An 11,044-nucleotide genomic window follows, 5' to 3' on the forward strand; every position below is an offset into this window, starting at 1 on the left:
ACCGGCTGGATCCCAAGCAGGGCGGATATAACTCTGGTGTCTACCCGGCCTCGCTCACTCCCGGGTGCAGTAGGTCGGGCAGACCACGGCTGGGTCCCCACCAGCCTGCTACGCTACCAGGCCTCCCACCTTCCTCGCCGCCCCAGCGCAGACTCTCCCAGGAGTTCGGCTCCTCGCTCCAGGGGTTCGTTCAGTCCTGCTCCCTCCCATCCCGCGCGGCAGGAGGCGGGGCCGCAGATCCTGGCCGGTGATTGGCCCAAGTATAGGCGCTCCCCTTTTCCGCCCCTTTCGGCGAGGTGAGAGGTCATCCTAGTACCAGTCGGTGGGAGCCACAATGGCCGGGCTTTGGGTGAGCGTGGGGTCGCTGATAGCGGCGGGACGGCGTGGGCAGCGATTGCCGCAGCAGTTGATGTGGAGAGTAGCGCTGTGGACCCTGAAGGTGAGGAGCGACGGGGCTCCCCAGGGGCCTGGGCTTTACTGGGTCCAGCCCCACTCTGCCTTCTGTGGCCAAGGCCGTGGAGAGCGCCCGGGTGGCAGCCGGTCGACACCCGTGGCCCTGATTCCTCGGTGGTCGGGGCAGCTAACTCCCTTTCCCTCCGGAGTTCGCGTTGGAGCGGGGCACAGCAAGAGTCCGTTGCCGCAGCTGGTGCTCGGAGGATCGTGGAGGGCGGACGGGCCCAGGGACCCAGTTAGTATTTTCCCTTTCCCAGGGACTGGCTGACAGATCTCGGCAGTAATGTACCTGCATTTCCTTTGCGCCTTAAGGTTTTTGACTTTTCTTGAGCTTTCCAGGGTGTATTTTTAATGGTCCTTACAGTTTCCATTTTCTTTTGCCTCGTTCTTTCCTTGAAGGGACACTGTGGATTGCTGACATAGAGTTAGAGTTGTGAGATTATTTCAGCTTTTAAAAAGTATCGTACGATGTCAAGATCATTACTGGTTTTTAGTTTGAGTTGAAAGCCTTTTTAAATTGTACTACATTACAGTATACAGCATATGTATCCTGTGAATTAAATTTTCTTTTCTATGTAGTTGTCAGCCTGATTTTTGTACTTTCTAAAACACGTTTTAAACGCATTTTTTTTTTTTTTTGCCAGTGTTCTTTATGTTCTAGGGTTTCACGGTGGCAGCCTTGACTCCTATACTGGAGTGTTTGTGTGTGGCTGTTAACACTTTTCTCAACATGTAGACTCAAAATTTTTGAGCAAACTTACTTTCCTAACTTACTTTGTTAATAGGGTTTATTAAGTCACTTGAACAAATTCTTTACGATGAAAGTCTCCCTTAAAACCACCTGCCACCTGGTTTAGTCTGCTTGTTACACTTCCTTTAATAATAAATATTTTAAAAAATGACACATAACTTGATTTACTGTCATTGAAATTTGGAATTGGAAGACATTTTAGAGATCACCGGGTTCATCCTACTTTGTTAAAGAGGAGGGAACCCAGGTGAGCAAGTGAGAGCTGGAGCTGCTCATGACTTGGAAGCCTGCATCTGTATTTGCTTTCTGACTCGTATTAGCTTACTGTCAACTTCAGAATGCCCTCTCAAGGAACACAATGTTTTTCTGTTGGCACACAATTTATTGTTTTGTAATTTTTATTGTTTAAATTTTTAAAATCTTCATCTGAGGATATATTTATTGATTTTAGAGAGAAAGGGAGATGGAAACATTGATTGGTTGCCTCCCTCCCTGCTTCCCCATTTTTGCCCTAACCAGGGATGGAACCTACAACCTAGGTATGTGCCCTGGCCAGAGACTGAACCTGCAAACTTTTAAAAAATATATATTTTATTGATTATGCCATTACAGTTGTCCCATTCCCCCACTTCACTCCCGTTCACCCTGCACACCCCTCCCCCACCATTCCCCCCTTTCATTCATGTCCATGTGTCACAAGTTCTTTAGATTCTGTATTTCCCATAGTATTCCTGCCCTCCCCCCGTCTATTTTCTACCTACTGTCTATGCTACTTATTCTCTGTACCTTCTTTCCCCTTCTCCTCCTCCCACTCCCCTGTTGCTAACCCTCCATGTGATCTCCACTTCTATGTTTCCACTCCTGATCTAGCTGTCCTCTTAATTTGCTTTTGTTTTAGGTGTGGTTGTTAATAACTGTGAGTTTGCTGTCCTTTCACTGTTCATATTTTTTATCTTCTTTTTCTTATATAAATCCCTTTAGCATTTCATATAATAAAGGCTTGGAGATGATGAACTCCTTGAATTTGATCTTATCTGAGAAGTACTTTATCTGTCCTTCCATTCAAAATGAAAACTTTGGTGGATAGAACAATCTTGGCTGTAGGTCTTTGGATTTCATGACTTGGAATACTTCTTTCCAGCCCCTTCTTGCCTGTAAGGTCTCTTTTGAGAGATCCGCTGACAGTCTGATGGGAACTCCTTTGTAGGTGACTGTCCTCTTCTCTCTTGCTGCTTCTAGAATTCTCTCTTTCATTTTCATCTTGGCTAATGTAATTTTCATGTGCCTTGGTGTGTTCCTTCTTGGGTCTAACTTCTTTGGGACTGTCTGAGCTTCCTGGACTTCCTGGAAGTCTATTTCCTTTGCCAGACTGGGGAAGTTCTCCTTTATTATTTGTTCAAATAAGTTTTCCACTCGTGGCTGTTTCTTTCCCCCTTCTGGTATCCCTATGATCTGGATGTTGGAATGTTTAAAGATGTCCTGCAGTGAACCTGCAAACTTTTGGTGAAAGGGGTGATGCTCCAACCAACTGATCCACCTAGCCAGGGCAGTGATTTTTGTTATTTTTAACCTTTTAACCTTTCTTGACTACATCAATAGCAGTTGCAAGACTTTTATGCATTAACACAGAAGGCAGCATGGTATAGTGGAAAAGTATGGGCTTTGGGCTCACATAGGTAAAGTTCTGTACGACATTAATTAGACAAGTCACTTTGCTTCAGCTATTTTTCCCCCTAATAAATCTTTATGGAACATTTCCTCTATGGTTCTATGGAGAGGTCCTGGTGCTATAAGAAAATAGAAGAGAGGGACTCGACCAAGTACATATTTTGAGTTTTATGTCCTAGATACTGTTATGATGTTTTACTTGAATTAATTTATTCAGTCCTCACAACAGCCGTATAACTCCATATACAGATGAAGAAATTGAAGCATATAATATTATGCAACTTGCTCAAAACTACAGAACTAGTAAATGACAGATCTGGGGTGTGGAACTCCAGGATCTGTGCTCTTAATCATGCTGTACTACCCAAGGTAAGGGAGTGTTCTCCTTTGGGAGTGAAACAAATTTTGAGGGAGAAAATGACTTTTCTAGGCAAAGAGAACAGAGATGAGTCTTATATGTGAAAGAACATTACCTGTGGCAAGAGGGAATGACAGGATAGAACTGAGAAAAATCTGAGGCTCAGGTAGAGACTGACTATATGGTGCTGGAGAGGTATGAGTCAGACCATGTTGGGCCTTGTAGACCATGCTGTTAGGTTTGGTGTTTATCTTATAGCAATGGGAAGCCATGTAACATGTTTTAGATTGGAGAAGCTAAGAGAGAGGAAAGCTGTTACTGTATTTACTGCTATACACTTGTTATGTACTTACAGCAGGACACAGGTAGCAAACACAAGGCCTTTGGGCTGAATCTGGCCCTCCACCCTGTTTTATCTGGCCTGGCATGTTGTTTCTGCCCATGGCAGCGATGAGCTCTCGCTGAACTGTTAAGCAGTAGTTACATTTATACAGTCCTAAAATTACATTTGGCCCTTTGAAGGTAATTGTGAGGCTGATGTGGCCCCTGGTGAAAATGAGTTTGACAACCCTGTTGTAGGATATCTAAGCTTTGATTTTTCTTATCCTGTTTCTTCCTTTCAGTGTGTTGCCAGAGACTGCACCTTGTCTCTTTCTGTGTGCTTAGCTTGACACAGTTAGCACTGCTGAATATGTGACAATACTGACTAGAGTGGGGAGTTATTTTTGACAGTAAAGGATCTCTCTTGGGGGTGGGAACAATCTCGGGAGTTCACTATTGCATTAGGGGAAATTGAGCTGCTACTTAGTTTCTCTCCATGCTTCTCATATGTGAACTTGAAATATGCCCCACTGAGTCTATGTTCGAAGCAGAAGTTTTTGAAGATTTTATGCCTCCCATTTGTCCCTGTACCTCTGCAAGCCATTTGGTTGGTTATTGTAGAAAGCAACTGCTAACTCTAGACTCTAGTCTACAGAATTCTAACCATTCATTTAGCCAGTTGGCAGAATTGGCTTGCTTTCTGGGTATATGCAGCATTTATCTTATCTTTCTTATTTATTTAATTTATTTACTTATTATCTTCACCCAAGGATATGTTTATTGATTTTTAGGGAGAGGGAAAGATAGGGTGAGGGGAGAGGAGAGAGAGAAAGAAACATCGATGTGAGAGAGAAACATCGCTTTATTGCCTCCCATATGTGCACTGAGCAGGGATCGAACTGGCAGTCTAGGTATGTGCCCTGACCAGGAACTGAACCTGCAAACCTTTTTTTTTGGTGTACATAAAGATACTTCAGCCAACTGAGGGACCCAGCCACGGCTGTAGAGTTCACAATTTAGTCTTATTTGTTCTGTGTATCAGCATTTACAAAACATTGTATTTAAACACTCAGTTTTTTCTTTTGTCTACATTTTTTAAAAGATTTTATTCATTTATCTTTAGAGGAGAAGGGAAGGAGAGAGGGAGAGAAATATCAATGTATGGTTGCCTCCTGTGTATCCCCTGCTGGGAACTGGCCTGCAACCCAGGCATGTACCTTGACTGGGAATCAAACCTCGATCGTTTGGTTCTCAGGCTCACGCTCAATCCACTGAGCTACACCAGCCAGGGTCTCTGTCTGCATTTTTCAGTACTCACAGGACATTGGGTTTTTGGTGATTGCTAGAGTTTATTGACCTTTTATTTTGGTGAGATCAATTTATGGCTCCTTCAACTCACAGTTTTGGGGATAGTTTTTTCTTTGAAGCAGAATGCATCTTGATAAGGAGTTAACCTATTGACAGAATTGTTTTACTATATTTATTTGAATGCCACTGTGAGTATTGTAAGAGCAACAGTAGGGACTTCAGGCCAAGATGGAGGCATAGGTAGATGCACTGTGCCTCCTTGCACAGCCAAATTTAAAAACAAAATTAAAACAACAAATTTAAAAACAAAAAATAACCACAACTGCCAGAAAATTGAACTGTATGGAAGTCTGACAACCAAGGAGTTAAAGAAGAAACATTTATTCACACAGGTAGGAGGGGTGGAGATGGGCAGCGGGGTACAGAGGACTTGCAACAAGGTGGCAGCTGAAAGACTAGGGCAGGCAAAGCAGTGGCTGGTGGACAGGGCGGTCCCACATTTGCATCTGGATAAACTGGGAAGAAGAACTGGGGAGCAAAACAGACTGCGCAACCCAGGGTTCCAGTGCAAGGAAATAAAGCCTCAAAAACTCTGAACGAAAAAACCTGTGGGGGTTGAGGCGGAGGGAGAAACTTCCAGGGAGAGTTTCTTGGAAAGACCCACAGGGTCCTAGAATGCACACAAACCCACCCACCTGGGAATCAGCACCAGAATGGCCCAATTCGATTGTGGGTAGTAGTGGAAGTGAGTGAAAGCTGGCAGAGAGCTGAACAAGCAGCATTGTTCCTTCTTGGACCCCTCCCCCACATACAGCATCAGCAACATGGGTTGCCTTACTCTGGTGAACACCTAAGGCTCCGCCCCTTACTACATAACAGACCCTCCAAGACAAAAAAAAGAGTGGCCCAAATGAAAGAACAGATCAAAGTTCCAGAAAAAATACAACTAAGCAATGAAGAGATAGCCAACCTGTCAGATGCACAGTTCAAAACACTGGTAATCAGGATGCTCACAAGATTGGTTGAATAGGGCCACAAATGAGAGGAAAAAATGAAGGCTGTGAAAAGTGAAATAAAGGAAAATGTACACGGCACCAACAGTGATGGGAAGGCAACCAGGACTCAAATCAATCTCTGAAAGCCTTTGATCAATCTTTGATCAATCTCAAATCAATCACTGGTTTGGAGCAGAAGGACGAAAGAAACATTCAACCAGAACAGAATGAAGAAACAAGAATTCAAAAAAATGAGGAGGGCCTTAGGAACCTCCAGGACAACTTTAAACTTTCCATCATTCGAATCATAAGGGTGCCAGAAGGAGAAGAGGAGGAGCAAGACATTGAAAACTTATTTGACAAAAATGATGAAGGGGAACTTCCCCAATCTGGCAAAGGAAACAGACTTTCAGGAAGTCCAGGAAGCCCAGAGAGTCCCGAAGATGTTGGACCCAAAGGTGGAACACACCAACACACCCCATAATTACATTAGCCAAGATGAAAGATAAGGAGAGAATCTTAAAAGCAGCAAGAGAAAAGGAGACAGTTATCTACAAGGAGTTCCTGTAAGACTATCAGCCGATTTCTCAAGAGAAATCTTTCAGGCAAGAAGGGGCTGGAAAGAAGTATTTGAAATCATGAAAGGCAAGGACCTACATCCAAGATTCCTCTATCTAGCAAAGCTATCATTTAGAATGGAAGGGCAGATAAAGTGCTTCCCACATAACGTCAAGTTCAAGGAGTTCATCATCACCCAGACCTTATGAAATTTTAAAGGGACTTATCTAAGAGAAGGATAAAAACTATGAACAGTAAAATGACAACAAACTCACAAATATCAACAACCGAACCTAAAAAAAAACAAAAAGAAAAACAAACTAAGTAAACAACTAGAACAGGAACAGATTCACAGAAATAGAGATCCCATGGAGGGTTATCAGTGGGGGAAGGAAAGAGGGGAATTAGGGGGAAAGGTACAGGAAATAAGAAGCATAAATGGTAGGTACAAAATAGACAGGGGGAGGTTAAGAATATTATGGGAAATGGAGAAGCCAAAGAACTTGTGTGTACAACCCATGGACATGAACTAAGGTGGGGAAATGCTGGTGGGAGGGGGAGTACATGGTGGAAGGGAATAAAAGAGGAAAAAATGGGACAACTGTAATAGCATAATCAATAAAATATATTTTAAGAAAAGATAATTGCTACTGAATTTATGAGTTTTGGCTGTCATGGGAGGTCACATGTAAAATGTGAAAGTAGGTGTACCTTAGTTTAGAAAAGGCTATTTATTTCCTTGTTTGCAGTGGCTGGAAGGCATGCATCCGATTTGGCTAGAAGGTGTATATTCACCCTCCTCTTTTTGGTTAGCAGTTATTATATGCTTACTGTAATATATGCAGACTGTGATAGGCATTTTACACATTTTCATTTAATCCTTGTAGTAGCTTATATCCTAGATAAGTACTGTTATCATTCCCAGTTTACATAGGAGGAAATTTCCTTTATATTAAACAAATGTTAGAGCCAACTTTTGAACCCAAGTCAGAATCTGAGTCTAGACCAAATCTCTTAATTCATATATTATTCCTTTAATGCTAACTTCCAAATGGCCTGGTATACTTTTAAGAAAGAAGTACATTTTTCATGCATGATTGGATTTAGTTTGTGTAATATCTTATATTTCCTCGGTGCTTTACAGTTTATGAAGTTTCATTTGATCTTTTTAACAACTCTCTAGGGAAGCCGGGGAGGTGTAGGAAAGCAGGTGGAGTCTAGAGAAATTATTTACTCAATGTTGCATAGCTATAAAGCAGTGGAGCAAAGAGTGATCCAGGTCTTATGACTCTGAAGGTCATGCTACTTCCCATGTGTTAGCAGGCATTTTTCTTCTAAGTGTGGAAAACATGGGAAATCTTTATTTTTGCAGGAGAAAACAATGGAACATGCTATGGGGAAGTCATTCTGTACATGCTGACCCTTCTTTCTCCTTTTGGTTGTGATAGTCTATATAGTCTTTATAAATAAATGGAGTTCATTAAAGTTTTTCCTCAAACTACTGTTGCTTGGAAGTATTTTAAAGAATTTTGGACTGGGCTTGTAGCCAGTTTCTTACATGTTAACAAAAATAATGAACATTGAAATTCTGTGTATAAGTCCAAATTAGCAGATTTCTGCTAACTTGTCCCATGTATTAAAAAATTGTTATAGCTCTACAAAATTGTCTGATTTTTGAACTGTGTTCTTTATAACTTTGAATTTCCATGAAAGTGCAATAGGAGTAAACAGGAACAAGGAACTTGTATGGGCCAACTACAAACCAGTTCGGGCTCACTGTGGGAGAGCCCCAAACCTTTGCTTCTCCCAGTAGTTGTCCTGCTGTTACAGTGGACATTTGTCTACTTGTACCATTTCTACTTCTAGTTACTTGGCTAACCAGGGGCGTCCATGTTTTATAAAATTTGGTGCCATATTACCACAAATTCATATGTGTACAAACTATATGTTTTCTTTTTTTGATAATGGTGGTAAAATGTGGTAGTTTGTTAGATCTTCAGAACCAAGTATTTTTAAATACTAATAAAAAGATTTTAAGAAAACCAGTTTTGAGCAATTAGGTATAATGTTAAATCATGTACATTTTGGCCAGTTGTAACTTATTATAGAGTTGATTTAGTTTTAAGAAGTTTGTCGTACAAATGTTATATGTTATTCATAGTTTTCTGAAAGTAAATACATAGAGTCAGCTAACTCAAACATTTCTTAGAGCTTGGACACTTAGATATTTCTGAGTCTTTCTGCAATAGAAACTGTCTCCTGTTAGGCCAAAATTAGCTTGGCCCATTCTTCATGAGTTCATCTAATGAAAATAGAGTCCTGAGCTTTTTATCCTAGAAACTTAATGCATAATACATATTTATTAGACACTATGTACAGTTGTCCCTTGAACAACATGGGTTTGAACTGTGCAGATCCACTTATACTCAGATTATTTTTAAAATTCACAGTTGGCCCTTTGTACAGGGGTTTTGAGTCAGAATAGTCAACCAGCTGAATATGGGAAACAGCATTTTTGCATTCCCAACCACAGATAGAAAACATTTGAGGTAGGTTGACTTTCTGGATGCCAAGCACAGACTCTAGAGTCAAAAGTCAACCATAGATATTTGACTGTGCAGGGATGCATGTCCTTAACCTCCGCATTGTTCAGTGGTTAACTGTAACTAGTGTTATTTTCACCAGGTAGCCTTGGGTGTTTATTGGTTTGTTACCCTCAGAGTAATTGAGCAATAGGTGAGATCTTTGTCACCATTTTCTTGGCCCAAATGTTGAGATTGGAATAACTGCATCCTTCAGTTCTCAAATGCTTGCTCATGTACCCCTGTACTAAGCTCTTTAAAAAATATATTTTGTTTATTTATTTTTAGAGAGAGGGGAAGGGAAGGAGAAAGAGCGGGAGAGAAACATCAATGTGTGGTTGCCTCTCATATATTTCCTACTGGGGACCTGGCCCACAACCCAGACATGTGCCCCGATCAAGAATCGAAGCAGCAATCTTCCGCTTCACAGGCCTGTGCTCAATCCACTGAGCTACACCAGCCAGGGCTAAGCTTTTGTTTTTTGAGTAAGTGGTTTAGGTTAGTAATGGACCTTAGAGAAAAGTAATACCATCTTGAATTTTTTAGCAGAGAGCAAAGGAGTTAAAGTAGTTTGCTCAAATCATAGAAATTGTGTCAGGCTCAGCTAGGATTAGAACTGAGGTTCTTGACTTTTTCTCCCACACTTCTTTCCCAGGGGGAATGCTGCTGCTTTTCTAAGTGTTCTCTCCCCCAGAGGTAAAACATCACTGTTGATTCTCACTCTCCAAAGCTAATTAAAATACCTAAAATGTTTATCCCAGATTGTCTTTTGTCTCTGGAAGACTTACATTTTATTTTGCCACCAGTAATCAGTTATACCCTTTATTTGTTAAAGATTAAATACACATGTATGATTTTTAAAAAGATCTTATTTATTTATATTTAGAGACAGGGGAAGGGAGGGAGAAAGGAAGGAAGAGAAACATCAATGTGTGAGAGATTCATCTATCAGTTACCTCTCAAATACCCCCAGCTGGAAACCTGGCCTGCAACCCAAACACGTGCCCTGACTTGGAATCAATCTGTCAACCCCTTGGTTTGCAGGCTGGCACTCAATTCATGGAGCCACATCAGCCAGGGCTGATTTTTGCCTTTTGACATGTTATTGCAACAGACCATTATGTATTAGTGAGAATTTGTAAAACTGTAAAATATTTTGTGTTTCATTTTACAAAATTGATAGGAAGCTGGTATACTATTTTCTTTCTTGTGTAAATATCCTAATACTACCTTGCAGCAGAATAAATGTGAGAAATTCCCAGGTAGCTTTGGCTTCTCATTCCTCAAGTTTATTTTCTGTTTTGGCAGAGGCTGTAAACACAAGACATGATTTTTAGGGAAAGAAATGTCATTCAGCCTATTAAATTTGATGTAAGAGAAAAGTTGCTGAATTATAACTCTTCTGCTGAAGGCAATGAAAGACTGAATTTTTATTTGAACACAAAGGGAGTTGTGAAACCCTCTTGGTAAATTGTTACACTTTCACCCTAATCATGCCTTTACATAGACATTAGTGTTACAGTGGGAGTTGCCACAATTTTTGTTATCTCAAAATAAAAAAATTCACAATGCTTTTAACAGGCCTCTGTTAATATCTTGTAACCTTTACAGCCTAGCCCAATGACTTTTGAAAAATTAAAATTGTCCAGACTCAGTTTTCTCATTTTTTAAATTGAGGCTAACACTCTTGAATTTATGAGGGTGCTTGGAGGAATATGAGAGTAAGTTTTGGTCTTTATTTTTTATTTATTTTTTCCAATTTTTTTTATTTAATTATTTTTCAAGTACAGTTTTCTGTCTATTACTCCCATCCCATCCCACCCCCCATGTTCCCCCCTCCCTCCCATTTCCACCCTTCTCAGTTGTTGTCCATGTATCCTTTATATAGGTTCCTCTAAATCCCTCCCCTATTTCCCCTGAAATTCCCTCCCCTCTCCCCTCTGGTCACTGTCAGCCTGTTCTCTATTTCAGTGTCTTTGGTTATATTTTGCTTGCTTGTTTGTTTTGTTGTTTAGCTTCCTGTTAGAGGTGAGATCATATGGTATTTGTC

At 40.9% G+C, this 11,044-nt stretch overlaps 1 long non-coding RNA gene across 1 annotated transcript; it reads left to right on the forward strand.

Moving 5' to 3' along the window:
* The first annotated feature begins 295 nt into the window (after positions 1-295).
* LOC119000675 (uncharacterized) lies at positions 296-9,943 on the forward strand. Its single transcript, XR_005069376.1, has 3 exons — positions 296-439; positions 2,841-2,844; positions 9,934-9,943. It is a non-coding gene; the product is annotated as an uncharacterized LOC119000675 (long non-coding RNA).
* The last annotated feature ends 1,101 nt before the right edge of the window (positions 9,944-11,044 follow it).

This window comes from Sturnira hondurensis, unplaced genomic scaffold, assembly GCF_014824575.4.
Source record: "Sturnira hondurensis isolate 20B ecotype Veracruz unplaced genomic scaffold, ASM1482457v3 Scaffold0016184, whole genome shotgun sequence".
Lineage (NCBI taxonomy): Eukaryota > Metazoa > Chordata > Mammalia > Chiroptera > Phyllostomidae > Sturnira > Sturnira hondurensis.